Below are 18,002 nucleotides of genomic sequence, written 5' to 3' on the forward strand. Positions count from 1 at the left end.
TTACATGAGAAATGTCGAAGTTAACAGATCAATATGGCATACATTCAGTTCCTCATGCATGTCTTTTTAAAAAAAAAAATAATGCCTCCAAGTTGAAAAATTGGAACAATGTTATACTTGCTTTGTTTCCATAGCCCTGTAATGTTTCTTACATGCATCTGATTCTTCCTGGAACTGTAACACTGTATACACCCCCAAAGAAAATGTTTAGCCACTGTATTCATCAAACTTACAGTGACTTTGGTGCATTTGGATAAACATGAACAGGCCAGTGGAATCTTCAATAAGCACTGTGTATTAAACTTCCCTACATGACTGGAGGAACCAAGTTCAGGATTTTTAAATATGCCATTGCACACACACCCCTGGTCTGAGATTTGATTTAAAAAGTAGAAGACTTGAATTGCAGGCAGGGGAGACAAATTGAGGAGTTAAAAAAAAGGAGCACTGATTTTTCAGAAAGATTTTCATAAAACTTCCCTATATGGATACAGTCAGGCAGAATGTACCTGCCTGGAAATAAGTCTTGAGTGATTTCTGCTCATGCTTAGATGAGAAATTTCTTCAACAGCAAGGCAATGATACATCAAATCAATAACTAGTTGCCTGGGTGTTCAAATGTTGTTTTGATACTGAAATACATAGATGAAATGTATGTACTGAATCTTAAGAACAATTTTTGTCTCTTTCCTGAATAAATATCTTGGTCTGTTTCATAAAAGGCATATATACGTTACAAATGTACAAAAGTTTGCTAACAAATGATTCTGTGGTAGAGCAATACCAATCACTGGGACTTACTTGCCACCTAAAACATGTCTTAAAATGTAACTGTTACATATAACAAATGCACACAGACCAAGCATGGTTTTGTTTCCTTGTTTCTTACTGAGAAAATGAGGAATGGCTGAAGTTAAAAACAACAGGAAAATGTCCCTGTGATGGTGATTGATTTCTGCTTATTCTTTATCTACTTTCCAGCAGTGCATGCGGATAAAATGAATGGGGTTTTTTGTTTTGCAAAAACAGAGCAATAGTTTCCACAGATGCAGAGCAACAGTCTCTGAATTTTATTTTATTTTACTCCTTAAATTTCTACACCACCCATGTCTCCTAAGTGATTTTTAATTTCCTCTAAATATAAGCAGGAGATACTGCTGTATTCATGACTTTTAACAGGCATCTGGTTAGTCATGACTAGGAGGGGAGAGGTAGTTTTTAGCTGGTTCACCAGAGCTTTCCACCAATGCTTCTCAATCTCAGCAGCTTTAAGCTGTGTAGATTTCGTCTCCCAGAATTCCCCATTCTGGCTGAAGTTCCCACATCTAAAGTTGCTGAGCTGGAGAAATATTGCTCTAGAGCCTGGGTAAAATGAATGACAATGAAGAGAAACATAGCTAAATAAAGACTGCCCTTGACTTCCTTACTTTTAAAGATTACAATATGATTATTCTGTATAAATTCAAATGATCTGATCTTTATTTATCTAATAAATCTATCATTAATTCAAGACAGAAATATAAAGACTACAGTTAAACTGTAATTATTCCTTTTTAATATTCTCTAGGCTTCCTTTGATTGGAATCCTCTTTTCCTCTGTCATGAAATGACACAGACTTTGGGCAGCCAACATTTAGTTTTGGTGTTTCTGTTGTGCACTGAGTGACCCTGTTTAACATCACTTTGTGAAATTCAGTGTTTATAAATGAGCCCTTCCCAAAGTAGAAAAAAGTCAATGTAAAATGAGGTCTGCCTGCATATAATGGAAATCAAAGCCCTTATTTAGCAGTGACTTGAAATAAATCCTGACCTTTTTTTTCTTTTTCTGCCTCAGTTCTCTTTTTAAAACTAGATAGACAGAGACATGGGCCAATGACATGCACAGAATGTTTTGCCCAAACTGCTACAGTTTGAAACACAGACACCCTCCCCCCCAAAAAAATCCTATCTCGTTGATCGGTCATGGAATTTATTATTTGAGATTTGTCTCAGGATAGGATTTTTTTTTTTTTTTTTTTGCTCCAGGATAGCAGCCAGACCCATTGATATAATCTTCCCTCATGAAATTTGCCAGATTAGACTACCTACTTTTGTAGAAACCAATCTTCACCCACCCCCAACTCTCCATCCTGTGTCACTGTTTACAGAGAAGCAGACATGTTGACTCCAATGCCCCCAGCAGGGACCTAATTATTCAGGCCTCTGTTGAGGAATTTACAGTATATTCCAGGGTTATGAATGCATGGCTGGTATCTACAGGAGAGGACAGAGATTACATTTTGAGCCAATTAAATTAATTCCTGCCTAACCCTGAAGCTTCTCCTTAAGAGCACAATGGTAGTGGAATGATTATTTTTCGACATGATGACCGTACATTTATTTTTTGCATAAAATCTTCCAAGGTGGCCTTTTTGCTGTTCAGACATTTCTCTTTATGGACACAATAAATGCACAATTTATTTTGTAACTGGGAAAATGCAATCCTAGTCCAATCAGTATCTGAGTAAGAAATAATGCCCTATGCAATGAAGCATCTTTGCTTTATCTACAGAATTTAAAATAACCCTTTTAAAAGAAATCTTACCATCTTTCCAAGCTCACTTAGGAGGGATAGCCCCAAGTGAGTAAAATTGGAATATAAATTGCAAAGATTGTGCTATTAGTCTGTTATTATTCAGTTGTGGCAGATTCAATAAGAAGATCTGGTCTACAGGCATGCACACAGATAATTTGCACAGGTAAAATCTGAACAATAATAACATTTACCATGTACAGATCATAGCTTGTTAAATAAAAATTGAATTGCAGATTAGCTACATAGAGCATACAAATCCAGAATGGAAATTTCCCAAAACAAGCAACAGAATATAAATAGCTGTCATAGCTTAAATAAATTTTAAATTCTAAGTTTAGCTAATGATGGAGAATTGAATCAAGTTAGAGGTCATTTCCTATTGTACTGAGCAAATTAAATACAAAGAAATATGATTTAAGAAATCATATAGTTATGTGTCCAGGAAGTTATTAATGCCCTACCAATCACATGCCACTCAAGAAAATGCCAGAAAAAAATCACCCTTTAGACTCCAATGTTCAACTACATCTGTATACAAAGATAATAGATGCTCACTATAAGCTCCTTTGAAAATTATCTGGCTTATGTATGTAACAAGGGTTTATTGAAAGCTTTTTATGGGTTAAAGTGTTTCTGTTTACATTTAAACTAATAGAATGACAAATATACAGGTATTTACTCAAGTAAATATGCAAATGTTTAAATGTATATCTCTATCATCTTCTTTCCCATAGGGATAAAATATTTGACCACTAGCAGGTGCAACATGACATCTGTCAGAGATAGTCATTATAAATCAGCTATTTGATAGATATATATGTATGAATGTAGTATATATGTACTGTATGTATGTGTGTATGTGTGTGTATGTACACACACACATATATATACATACATACATACGTATGTATGTATGTATATATATGTGTGTGTGTGTGTGTGTGTGTGTGTACATACACACACATACACACATACATACAGTACATATATATATATACTACATTGTACAAAAACCAACCTGCTCTGGGGTCAAATCCATACCAATTCAATTTCATTTTTTTTTAAAAAAAATAGCTATGCAGTTTAATAGAAGTGAGGACACAAGTTGAAGAAAACTACACCAGCTCTTCAAAAATGTCTCTCTTTATGCATCCAATTGGAAAGCCGCAAAGTCAAAGGAATTCTAGCAGACTGACTTGGTTGGCATGTCTCCACTCTTATCTCTTTCCAGCTGTTCTGGAGTGTAGATAAAAGGAAAGACTTTTTTACTCCAGAGCCCAAGCCCGCTTCTCCTCACAAAGCAAATTGCAAGCACTTGAGTGAGGGTTGTTTAAAGCAAACAGGAACGTTTGCTCTACAGCTCTGAACAACCTTACTTAGCTCATTTAAATGAGGGTTGCAGCCAGCCTGGCCTCAGTTTTCTCACATTCATCATATCCACTTCCTTGCCATGTAACTGCGCTTTGTGGGAGGGGATGGCAAAGAGAAATATTTATCAAGTACTTCACAGGTCCTTGAACGATTTGCTCTTTCACTCCTCACACGTTACTACAGAGCTTAAACAAATGGCATATCATGTGATCAGCCTTCTAATTTGGAGCCACCCATTAATAGTCTTCAATTTCCATTCATACATTATTGCCATATAGTTATTCCTTCTGCTAGATGCATGCAGCTATTCCTATAAAACATTAAGTCCATGAAGAACAGGATAATTTGGTTAGCAGAAGAAAAGATATCCATTCTAAATGTGGCTGTTGGATGTACAATACAATACAATAGCAGAGTTGGAAGGGACCTTCGAGGTCTTCTAGTCCAGCCCCCTGCTTAGGCAGGAAACCCTATACCGTTTCAGACAAATGGCTCTCCAACATCTTCTTAAAGACTTCCAGTGTTGGGGCATTCACAACCTCTGGAGGCAAGCTGTTCCACTGATTAATTGTTCTGTTAGGAAATTTCTCCTCAGTTCTAAGTTGCTTCTCTGGTATCTGTGTCTAAACTGTATATCTGATTCACAAAAGGGGTTCTTCCAATGCTATTAATTTACTATATGTGTACACAATGTAAACATTGTGAATTTTGCTTCAGAGTTTCGGTGATGGCATACTGTTTCTTTTTAACCTACAATTAAAGTAGGTAAGTATCTTTAAGTGGGGAAAGTATCTTTTCTTATCAAAGGTACTGCCATAAATACTCACCTGACCTCATTTTTCTATACTATTACATGATTCCATTGCTGTTTTCCTGTTTTAATGTTCAGAGATAGAAAAGTACTCTAGGTACCTAACATGATAAATACTTACAAGCCCTATTGTTGGGTTCTGATTATCATAGATAATATTATATATATGAAAGTAGGGAATAAAAATCTAAGTTGCTGGAGTTAATTATGGACAAAATTAACATATGAATGATGGGACAGAGTTGACACTCAACATATATTGAAAAACTTTTTATATGAGGTCACCATGGAAAATTTAAACATCTCCAAATATGTGGCATTTTCTTTCTTAAATTTTTCGATGTGATCCAAACAATCTTTATGGGAAAGACAAAATGGAAGTTGCTCATATTTATAAAATATGGTACAAAGGTGCACTTCTTTTTAGGATAGGCTTTTAAGAGCAGACTATTAAAAGCTATTAAGAGTACACAACATATAGCCCTGTCTATATTATTATGAAAGTTTTCTTGCGTTAATGTCTGTTATATATATTCACCATTAGAAAGATTCTTCTGATCAGAGCTTCTCAATTTGTCCACCCTCAGGGAAATTTTTTCACACTGACATCTGCTGAGGGAACAGCTTCTGTGGCAGAATTCCTAGAATTATGCTTTAAAGGAGGAAGACTGATAGCGCTTTGAAGAAACTTTGTCCACTATCACTTATCTTTCTCTGAGATACCTCACATGCAGTTCTTAAGGAGCCCCAAGCTTACTGCTACTGAGAAAGGAATTAAATCTATCAAATAAAATTCCAGTCTCCAGGAAAGATTGCTCATTCCTCCCATCCTTTTGCAAAAAGGAAATAGCTTTTGCAGATAATATGGAAATCAGAAACTGAGTTCATAGCTGTTACTGTACTATAGGTCTTGTTAGTTGAGGGTTAAAACAAAACTACTACAATATAAAATATTATATTAATATGATCTGGGAATCACCTATTTCTGTACTTACGTAGTTGCATTTCATTTCTAAAATCTGTTCTCATTAATGACAGTCCCCCTGTATTATTACCAGACTGAAGCTCCAAAGTAGCTTAATTTCCTTATATGGAATGCTAAATGCAGGAACTGATTTATATCATAAAGACTGAAATAAATTGAGAAAGTGATACGAGGCCATTGACTGAGAGCACATACATTTTTTCTATTTCAAGTTCATGTGGGATGTTCACGCCTCACATCAACACTTAGGGAAAATATTTGTTGATACCCAACTCTGTTTTCCATTTGTGATAGGTCCCTGAGGGGTTTCTTCTCAGTATTCTTGATACAGTTGATCCAGCTGATGAAATCATAGGAAATCATCCACGTGGCCTGAAATGACCTTCCAATGACACTCCATGAAAGACAAAGGTTTTTTTTTAAAGATTACTTTAAAAATTAATGTCCACAGAAATGATATTTTAGTGCTTTAGATAACCCTTATTAAAGTCTCAATGAAGTCTGGTTATATAATTTATTCAAAGATAGTGAGTGAAGAAAGAGAATTTTAAGCATTTGAATAGGTCCTGGGGCTGTAACAAGGAAGGAAAACAGGAAGGCCCATGAAACTGGCAGTAGGTACAAAGATGGAGTATAAGACCTTATGGCATCTAACTATTTTAAATATAGGATAACGATTATCCAGAATGCTGTATTAAGTGCCAGTAGCTACACCCATAAAAACTGGTTGGAATAAAATGAATTGCCTAGATAATAAAGATGTACAAAGCTTTGAAGTGGTAATTTGTTTCAATGATGCTTCAAGCAAAATAATTGCCTTGAAATGTAAGGCACAGATGTACATCCTTTTATAGAGCAAAAGGAAGCCCCCACATTGCTTCACTTTGAGACTTTCCATATTTATATTTATCTGTGGTACAAACATGTGCCTGCAACTTTTTTTTTTTTTTTTTGCCACAGCTTCATAACACTGACTTAAGTCATCCTTAGTTGTAGTTATGTTCAAACTGTGTTTTGCCCTTTGGTTGTGCAGTGGTTAGAATACAGTATTGCAGGCTAATTCTGTGGACTGCCGACTGCCAGCAGTTCTGTCACCGGCTCAAGGTTGACTCGGCCTTCCATACTTCTGAGGTCAATAAAATGAGGACCCAGATTGTTGGATGCTGACTCTGTAAACCACTTAGAGTGGGCTGTAAATCACTGTTAAAAAGTATATAAGTCTAAGTGCTGTTGCTATTGTTTATCCCAATAAAGATTTTGTTGTGAATACAAGCTAACATGCTTCAGCAAGCATTCTATAGCTACCTCCTAGAAAATGACATCGGCCAACACTTGTGGTCACTTTAGACAGGTGTGCCATCATCCTCTTCCTTCTGCTTCCTGGACATTGTCTTTCTGCTTTGGAGCATGGTCCTTTAAAATCTAGCTCTGCTGCGGTGCAGAGCAGAGGAATAAGAGGAAGTGTGATAGATTCCATGAATGCCTGCTTGAATGAGGAGGAAGAGCCAGCTCCAGGAACCAGGAGGGTGCAGAAGAGTGCTGGGAAGTTGCTGAGGCCCCCAAGTCAGGAATGGTGAGGTCAGGTATATTAGAAGGGAGCTGTAACAGTGACTGGACAAATACCTGACTGGAAAGAAAAAAGGAGATGTGCAGCTGCAGCCAGAGAGTTCAGAGGCCTCTGTGGAAGCATACAGCTGTAGCCAGTCAACAGAAATAAGGAGGAATTGCCTCCTCCACCAGATCCACAGATGCATAAGGCAGAACAGTGGCAGGCACAATGGATGTTGGCGAGGCTACTTGCAAGGAGGCAGCTTCACTCCTTCTGATGAGGCCTGGTGGCACAGTGGTTAGGATGCAGTACTTCAGGCTACTTCTACTGACTGCTGACTACTGACTACCAGCAGCTCGGCAGTTCGATTCTCACCAGCTCAAGATTGACTCAGTCTTTCCGAGATCGGTAAAATGAGGCCCCAAATTATTGAGGGCAACATGCTGGCACTGTAAACTGCTTAGAGAGGGCTATAAAGCATTGTGCAACGGTATGTAAGTCTGTTGCTATTGCTACACCAGCACCTATTTAGTCTGATGAGTGGAAAAGGGGGTTGTTGGAAACCACTGACTCTTCTGCTGCGTGGATACTTTGGCTTTGTGACTTTGGTTTCCTTGACTCTGAGCTCGTGCTGTGTTGGATCATGTATTTGGACCTCAGACATGTTTGTTTCTTTCTGGACTCATGCCTTGGTTAGTTACCACATGTGGATGTTGTTAGCTTTTGCCTTTGCTATCGGTCTTGGTAACTCTATGCCTAGACTCAGCAATGCTGAACTCAATAGGATTGTGCACTGGGTGAGAGTAGGGACCTGGGGAGTAATATTAAGGGACTGCCAATAAAGTCCTGAAAGTTTCCATGTATGTCTTGCCTGTGGACTGAAACAGGACAGGAAGAGCTGCAACCAAGGCAACAGGTTTCCAAGCTAGTCTCCATCTTGGAGACCCTGATCAGCCTCAATGGTAGTTGAGCAGTGGAAAGAAATGCTGCACAATGAAGCAAAGGAGAAAGAACATCTCTCTGTTGCTTCATAGTACAATTCACCCCACAACCTTTAGCTGTTTTTCAGACTGCTTTCTGAACACCGGTTTAGTGTTCTTATGGAAGAATCAATATTAGTTTAGAGCTGGATTGACATCCTTGGATTTGGACTTTTAACTTTCTTTCCCTAATTTTAAAAGAAGCTAACTTCCTAGAAGTTATTCTCTCTCTCCCTCCCCCACCCCTCTCATATCTTTGTAAAAGATCAATCTGTTCTCATATCTGCCTTGAAAGATGCATAAATACCCAAATACCCTTGTAAAAAGATGCCCAGTAAGAAACAAAATGTGAAATAGCATATATAAAAACATCAGTGGTACATACATCTTCTTCTTTCGGTTTCCCAGGCACTATCTTTCAGGCCATTCTGTTTCCCCAGGGTTTCCCTTTGAGTATATCCCCTCACTTAAGATTTTCAATTCAGATAAAAAATATGCACCATATATACCATTCTTTCTGCTCTCCCTTCCTCCAGGTTTAGCATATAGAATTTCAGCTCCACCCAATATCTGCTATTAGTAATTCACATTTTACCATAACTTTATATATTGCCCTGATTACTAATGTGTCTAAGTGCATGAGCACATGAATAAATTACATGCAAAAAAGAAAAAAAATGGTATGATCAATTATATCACTGCACTGCAGTACAAGATTCTTGCTTGGCCTTCAAGAATTTTGGATAATAAAAAGCAGTATCGATTTTCATGGTTCTAGCAAACATTCTTAGCTCACATCACAAAACTGCAGCTTCCACAATTCCCACATTATGCCTGGCTAAATTTATAACACGTATAACTGAAGTAAGTACATTTAATGCACACACAGCTGTCCTTGATGAAACCTCACAAGGCACTTTTAGTTTAGTTTAGTTAGCTCCTCCCCTTTGTGTTAATGCAGGTAGTACAATTGAGCACAAATTTGCTGTTGTGAAGTGAGACATTGGTGAAGAGAGTTTTGCCCCATTTTACGACATTTCGTGCCACAGTTGTTAAGTGAATCACTGCAGTTATGAAGTTAATAACACGGTTGTTAAGAGAATCTGGCTTCCCCATTGGCTTTGCTTATCAGAAGGTCAAAAAAGGGGATCACATGACCTCAGGCTACTGCAACAGTCGTAAATATGAGTCAAATGCCAGGCGTCTGAATTGTGACTATGGAGATACTGCAACGGTCGTAAGTGTGGAAAATGGTGATACATTACATTTTTCAGTTCCATTGTAGCTTTGATTGGACACTAAATGATTGGCTGTAAGTTGAGAAGTATCCGTAGTGTTACACACGTACAGATGATCGTGCAGAGGAATAATATACTGTATACTAGAGGCAGTATACAGATTCCACTTTTGTCATGGGAAAAAAAGTCAACAATAAATAGCATAATAAGCACATAAAAGTATTTTCCGCTATAAAATACCTGTTTGGGGAAAAATAGGTGAAAGGAGTAAAATATACATGAATTGAGGTCCCAGAAGAAAGATAAGATATACAGTAAATATAAATAAATGGAGAAAAGGGCGAGGGGTTCAGATCTATTCAGAAAATAGATACAATAGCTCACCAAATGGAGACCTCTGTAATTCATGTAATTGCATACTTAAGTTGCTGTTCATCAAAGTTCATCTGATGAACACTCCGCCTTAAAATTAACAATAATGAAAGGTCTACCAGTACCTGTTGTTAGCAAACGTGGGCATTTGTGCATCAATCTAATAGTTAAGACTTCAGCTTTTTAGTAAAGATGATGTTCTTATATGTTACATTTCACATCTGGTTTTCTATTCCAAGGGCAGTTAACATCAAAGACATTTTAACAAAGACTTCTAAGGCTTGATATCCCCTTGTTTACCAAAAAAAAAGAAAAAAAAACCCTTGCTGGCAAAGGTCCGTTTCATGCCATCTCTCTTTCATCTTCAAGCAAGCACAGTCCAGGGTTTCAACTACATTCATCAGTTCCTAAATTAGCATACACTGATTTAAAGGAAAGCTTATTAATATCTTATGCCGACTGAACTTTATAATGTTGGAGAAAATATTAAAGAGATCTCATTAATCTAAGTTATTGAGTTAAAGCAAAGGCACAAATGTGCTTTCTCTGTGAAATTCAGTGCCATTCTAGAAGGTCTTGAGGGATCATGTTGTAAATAACTATGGGTCTAATCACTGATACCAGGGAAAGCCTGTCTTTAGTATCTGTTCAGTATCATTTTGTTATTTTAATAAAATCTGATGAAAAGAATTCTTTTGACTTTGCTGTAATGTTTTGATTCTGCCAACCCATCAATACTTCAATTCGTAACCCATCAAAATTTACAGCAGCAAAACACTATAATATAGGATACTGCAGCTTTAACTGTGATGTGACATTAAGATAACACAACTGTGATTTTTGAGTGCTGTCACAGGAAAACATCACAAATTTATGAATAGTCTGCAAACACATTTGGGGACAACTAGGTAAATAGTAATATACATTAGAACATGGATTCCTCCCTCCCTTTCCTGAGGCCGCCAGGGGTGGGCTGCTGGGGGTTCCCAGGTTTTGGGAGAACTTCTAGCTAAGATTCAGTGCTGTTTGGGGAACCCCTAAATCCCACTACTGGCTGGCCCCACCCACCCTGCCCCTCCCCTCCCCTCCCAGGAGTCCCCAGGCGGCCCGTTTTGGATGCAGGTAAGTGCAGGGCATGCCCAGAGGTTCGGGGAGAGAGAGAAAAACAGGCCTATTGGAAGTTTGGGAAGGCTGGAAACATGGAGGGCCTCTGGAGCTTGGGGAGGCCATTTTCGCCCTTCCGGAGGCTCAAAAAAAGTCTTTGTAGCCTGGGGAGGACAAAAATGACACCCCCATATGGTGCAGAAGGCAACTAGGCCATGCCCACCATGGCCACGCCCACCCAGCAACCAGGCAGAGAACCCCTTGCTAAAATTTTGGAATCCCATTCCTGCTTTCCTCCCTCCTTCCCTTCCTGACTCCTTCCAATTAGCTCTGGAAGAAAGCTAAACCTATTTAATACAGGCAAAGAAAAACCTTTATTATGCAGTCTACATGAGGGTTCCCTTGAAGAATTTTAGAACTGTCAATGGATCTCAAATGGAGTATTTATGATGCTACCTGGTGTACAATACTGGGTAATATTATTCTCATGTGAAAGGGTTGCATTGCTACCAGTTGGCTGACTGAAGAAGCTCTGTCTTCCTATAACTGGAACTATCAACAGCAGCAACAGAGGTCCTCTAAAAATCAGCAATCTCCAACCCAGACTGGCAGCAGTGGCAGTGGGGAGCAGAGTAGAGATGGTTTTGCATGCTTGCATGCTACTTGCGTGGCCCGCTTCCCAATAGGCCATGGTCTGGTACTGGGCCGCGGACCAGGGGTTGGAGACCCTTGCTCTAAGCAAAGTGTCCCATTTCAATTGTTTTCTTGCCTTTTCTTGTATTGCTCCATCCAGGGATCTTCCTTTCTTTTCTTTTTTTATTTGTTTTAACAAGTTAATTTTTGTATACCACCCTTCACACTCAGTACCCCATGTGGATTAAAATATATTACAACTTAAATAATGAAAATGTGTGATAAAATAAACACATTATTTGAATGATACAGTCACACAAACAATAAAAGCAGTAGTCCCATTTCAATGCATTTAAAATTAATACATGAATATATTGAGAGAATAATATGTCTTTATTAAGTTGAAAATTCAGTAACTTTGATGCCAACACTTTGCTGGGCAGAATGTTTCAAATTCTGGGAGTGGTATGACCATTTCTTAAATGTCTACATGGTGGAGAAGAGAAAATAAAACAATGGAGAAATCTGTTATCTTTATCCTTCTTTATTCTGATGTGCTTTCAATTTTCTAAAGTACAATATGTGGGCATTTTTCTATGTATGGATTTTTGCCAATCAAAGAAAATGTGCAGATGACATCACTTTGAGATTGCAGCATGAATAATTGCAGTTGCACAGATTTTCAGAAAACTGGCTGGGGGGAGGGGAAATGACACCTTAACATCTAGCCCAGGAGTGTCCAACCTTTGTACCTTTAAGACCTGTGGACTTGAACTCCCAGAATTCTTTCTCATTAGTTCAAGACCCAAGTGCAGCAACACCATCTAGAATGAATATCAGAAGGAGAATATCAAGAAGACAGTGTCGGCTAGCGACCCCCAGGGGGAGAGCCTTCTCTGTGGGAGCGCCTTCCCTCTGGAATGAGCTGCCCCCGGAGCTTCGCATAATCCCCAACCTCCGGTCCTTCCGATGCGCCCTAAAAAGTTGGCTTTTCCAGAAAGCCGGCCTGGCCTGAACAAAATAAAATAAATGATTGATTTAATTGTTAATTTTAATCTAATTTTTAAAATGTTATTGTTAATATTAATTGGGTTTGTTTTTGGATACTCTATGTAATTTCCTTTTTAACTTTTGTAACATGTGTCTTTTTTAATGTTGTATGCCGCCCTGAGTCCTTTGGGAGAAGGGCAGCATATAAATCCAATAAACAAACAAACATACAAACAAACAAGAAGACATTGAAGAACATCTTATGTCATTTCATTACTCCTAGTTATGCAGAAAGGCTCTTCGTTCTTCTTCTCCTGCATATCTACTTTAAAAAAAATGCTCTGGAGAATTCCCCAATCCCTTTGAGACAAATGTGTGGCAGGTATGTAGCTTGCAGTGAGGAGGAAGATTTAGTTTCAGCAATAGTGTCCAGTCTGCTCCCTGTAATTTAGTCTTTGTCCTCCTCAATGGCCAAGCAATGAATACTAGATTGTTGTGGTTCAGTTACCAAGTTGTGCCTCACTCTCCACAATCCCATGAACCACAGAATGCCAGGCCCCCACCCAACAGTGTTTCCCAGAGACTACCCAAAATCAAGCCCACTGCATCAATGACTTCTTTTGCAGAAGTCACATATGTTCTTGTGTAAGGTGTAATTCTTATGTAAACATACATACATGCATACACCCTCCAGGCCTATCCATTTAAATAGCTTTTGTTTTTAATCTGCAGTTGAATCATTTGGATTACAGGAGAATAAAACAAAAGAAAATACTTAGAGCATCCTCTCAGCCCAATGTCAGCACATTGCAAATTCTAATTTTGTGCTTAATTTTGAACAACAGACCTGGCACAAAAGGCAAAAGAAATTATATAGAATATATGCTGTGAAAAGATGAGCAAATATATAGCTTGGTCATTTGAGATTTCAGTTAAACAATCCAGCTACAATCTATGAACAAATGTTTCCTAAATAATAGGACCCAAAACTGCCAGCAGATTATACAGGATAAACAAGATAACATTTATTCTATTGACCTTCAGATCTGTATTATCAGCCAGGATCACAAGAGCATATTTGAAGCCCTACTTCATTGGAAATCTCACTGAGGAGTATCTACAAAATCCTTCAACCTGGAAAGTTGGCAATCAGTCATCTTTCCTTGGAGGAAGAGAACAAAGAGAGAGAAAAAGAAAGTGGATGGAGGCAAAGTAGTATATAGCACTATGCTGAACAATTAAGAATTGGTTTTGAGCAGGAATCATATTATCAGAGAGTACAGCCAAGAAATATGTCCGTTTCTTTCAGCTGTTGTTCTCAGGCATTGAATCACAGCCAAGCTGGCAGTGTATCTATTTTGCATCTGTGGGAAGTGTAAATTAGGAACAGGTTTCAGAGAAAGAGAGGCTAAGTTGTATAGTATGACCTCTTGACTCTAAATAAAGATTTAAAATATGAACAGTTTTCCATGCAAACTTTCCCGTATGTCCAGAATCTTCAGTAAATATGAGCTCTGCTCATCACACCTCATTTGATCTATAGGGCACACCCAAATTGCATTTGACTGATTTTATTTGTTGAAATTGAGGAAAGACAAGATGAAGAAGAGAGATCTGAGAAATTAGAACAGCACAAATTCCTTTTATCTTCATTTTCTATATGATCAGTTGCTTTTTGGAGAGGTATGGAGTAGCTTGAGGTTTTGGTTTTTTTTTTGTTGTTGTTAATACCACTTGATTTTGCAATGGAAAGAAAAGGGCAGGGTACATTCCTCCTTTAACAAAAACTTCTTTCTGTAAATATGATCAAGAAGCAGAATTGGGGGCATTTTCCATCATACCATTTTGTTCCTGGGATCTATTGAGGACAGTCTTCCAATTTAAGAGTTACAGCCCCAAAAGGTATCTGATCTTTACTTTCTATATCCTCTTTAGTTCCTCCTTCATAATTTCCCCTGATTGTCATACTTCCTGTTGTTGCTATCATTTGGCCCTGTTACATCTATCACAACCACTGTCTTTGTCTACTATCACAAGGTCTGATTGATTAGCTGCCTGTCTATCTAAACCTAGAAGTCCTATAGTACTTCTTATTCTCCACAATTTTCTATGGAATCTCCCATCTGGATTCTATTACATATAACATGTAATCATATATACACTTAATACATTTACATAGTTATATTTAAAGTAATAAACAGAATGTGCTTGTTTTGACAACTGCCATTTTTTCCTAAGGTGCATAATTTGTGCCTTCTTTCCCATTTTTGGGAGGACACCATTCCTATACAGGGCTCTTTAATTCCAACGGTTGCAGGGAGGGGCAGATACGAGGACAGCTTAAGAACCTACAGTCGGTTGGGAGACCGTGGTTGCTGGTTACACCCGGTCGCTTGTACCAACCCCCGCGTTCTAGGTGGTCAAGAGTTACAGACCCAAGGCCTGAGGCTGCTGTTATGCAATGCGAGGTCCGTTGTTAACAAGGCCCCCCTCATTCACGATCTAATTATAGAGGGGGAGCCGGACCTCGCGGGAATAACGGAGACCTGGTTGGGCCACGAGGGAGGTCTTCCCCTCGTCGAAATGTGCCCACCAGGCTACCGAGCATTTCACCAGCCCCGGGCCCAGGGAAGGGGCGGTGGGGTGGCAGCAATTATTCGGAAGGACTTAGAGCCGAGGGAGTCTACTGTGCCACAGACGTCCGGATGTGAATCCCTTGTTGTGAAATGGGGGCCTGGGAGACAGTTGGGCCTGCTGATAGTATACCTGGCTCCTCGCTATACATCAGCGGCCCTGCCCGAACTCCTCGAGCTGATCGCATCGGTGGCGGTTGAGACCCCCAAACTTTTAGTGATGGGGGATTTTAACCTGCCATCGATGGGAGAAGCATCAGAGGGGGTTCAGGAGTTCATGGCTTCCATGACAGCCATGGACCTGACTCAAATGATTCAGGGCCCGACACATGAGGGAGGACACACTCTGGACCTTGTTTTTGTCTCTGGCCAGTGGCTGAGTGATCTGGGAGGAGGGGACTTAACCATCACTCCCCTGTCATGGTCAGATCACTCACTCCTCCGTCTTGACTTCCCTGGTGCTACCTCCCACTGCGGGGAGGCGGAACCGGAAAGTTCCAGATGGTTCCGCCCCAGGCGCCTGATGGAACCTGATAGGTTCCAGACGGAGCTTGGGCCACCTCCTGTAACCTTGACCCGCCCCCGGGTAGAGGACCTGGTAGTTGCGTGGAATAATGCAACTACCGGGGCCTTGAACCGGGTGGCGCCTTTGCGGCCTCTCTGGCGGCAACGATCCACCCTAGCCCCTTGGTTTACCGAGGAGCTAAGGGTGATGAAGTGCCGCAAGAGACGTCTAGAGAGTCGTTGGAGATCCTCTCGCTCCGAATTTGATCGAACACAGGCACGAGCCCATTTAAGGACGTACCTTGTGGCATTGAGAGTGGCCAAACGCCAATATTGTGCCACTCTCATTGCATCCGCGGAGAACCGCCCTGCCGCCCTGTTTCGGGTGTCCCGCTCCCTCTTGTTTCAGAGGCCGCGGGAGGCCCCCCTACAGGGCAGGGCAGAGGAATTTGGTAAATATCTGCAGGATAAAATCGCTCAAATCTGGAGAGATTGGGTTCCTGTCAGTGATCCAATGGAGACGTCCATGGCGAGTCTTGAGGTATCGATCTGGGAGGAGTTTGACTTGGTTGCCATCGAGGATTTGGACAGATTGCGTGGACGACTGCGACCCACCACATGTTTATTGGACCCATGCCCCTCCTGGCTTGTACTGGCATCCTGGGAGGTTACACGAGACTGGCTCCTGGGCCTAGTGAATGCTTCGCTGAGCGAGGGGTCTCTCCCGGCCGCCTTGAAAGAGGCGGTGGTGAGACCCTTGCTCAAGAAGCCTTCCCTGGACCCTTTGGAGCTGGCCAATTATTGTCCTGTCTCCAACCTTCCCTTTTTGGCGAAGGTTGTAGAGAGTGTGGTGGCCTACCAGTTTCCATGACATCTGGAGGAAAATGATTATCTAGATCCGCGCCAGTCCGGCTTCCGCCCCGGTCACAGCACGGAGACGGCCTTGGTCGCGTTGGTGGATGATCTCTGGAGGGCCAGAGACAGAGGTTGTTCCTCTATCCTGGTCCTATTAGACCTCTCGGCGGCTTTTGATACCATCAACCATGGTATCCTGCTGCGCCGACTGGAGGGGCTGGGGGTCCGGGGCACCGTTTTGCGGTGGTTCGGCTCCTACCTTTCTGACCGGACGCAGCGTGTGTTGGCAGGAGAAGAGAGGTCGACCCTACGCCCCCTTACTTGTGGGGTGCCACAGGGGTCGGTCCTCTCGCCACTCCTCTTCAACACATATATGAAGCCGCTGGGTGAGATCATCCGTGGTTTCGGGGTGGGATACCATCTGTACGCTGATGATACTCAGCTGTACTTTTCCACCCCGAACCACCCCAACGAGGCCATCGAAGTGATGTCCCGGTGTGTGGAAGCCGTACGGATCTGGATGGATGACAACCGACTCAAGCTCAACCCCTCCAAGACGGAGTGGCTGTGGGTACCAGCTCCCCGGTTCAGCCAATTAATTCCATCATTGGCCATTGGGGGCATTCAACTTGCCCCCGTGGAGCGGGCGCGCAATTTGGGCGTCCTCCTGGATGCCCGGCTGTCCATGGATGACCATGTGACAGCCGTGGCAAGGGGGGCGTTCCACCAGGTTCGCCTGGTGCGTCAATTGCGCCCCCTACTGGACCGGGACGCCTTACGCACAGTCACTCATGCGCTGGTGACGTCTCGCTTGGACTACTGTAACGCTCTCTACATGGGGCTTCCCTTGAAATGCACCCGGAGGCTACAGTTGGTCCAGAACGCAGCCGCGCGGGTAATTATGGGGAGTACTAGGTACTCCCATGTGACACCGTTCCTGCGCGAGCTGCACTGGCTTCCTGTGGTCTATCGGGTGCGTTTCAAGGTTTTGATAATAATCTTTAAAGCGCTCCATGGCTCAGGACCTAGTTACTTGCGGGATCGTATTCTGCCCCATACATCCCTGCGACCAATCCGCTCGCACAGAGAGGGCCTCCTCCAGGTGCCGTCCACAAGACAGTGTCGGGGGGCGGCGCCTAGGAGTAGAGCCTTCTCTGTGGCGGGCCCAGCCCTGTGGAATGACCTCCCTCCGGATATTAGGAATACCTCTGACCTCCGCTCCTTTCGTATTAAGCTTAAGACCCACCTATTCCAAGCAGCTGGCCTGGCTCAACTTTGATCTAACCATATCGCTCCTGACGGGCTTTTACTGGGTATTTTAATTATATTTAATTATCTAGGGGTTTTTAAATACTGTATTTTAATTGTTTTATTTATCAGCCGACCTCCTCCTTGTGTAAGT

Source organism: Natrix helvetica, assembly GCF_964273705.1.
Source record: "Natrix helvetica genome assembly, chromosome: 2".
Lineage (NCBI taxonomy): Eukaryota > Metazoa > Chordata > Lepidosauria > Squamata > Natricidae > Natrix > Natrix helvetica.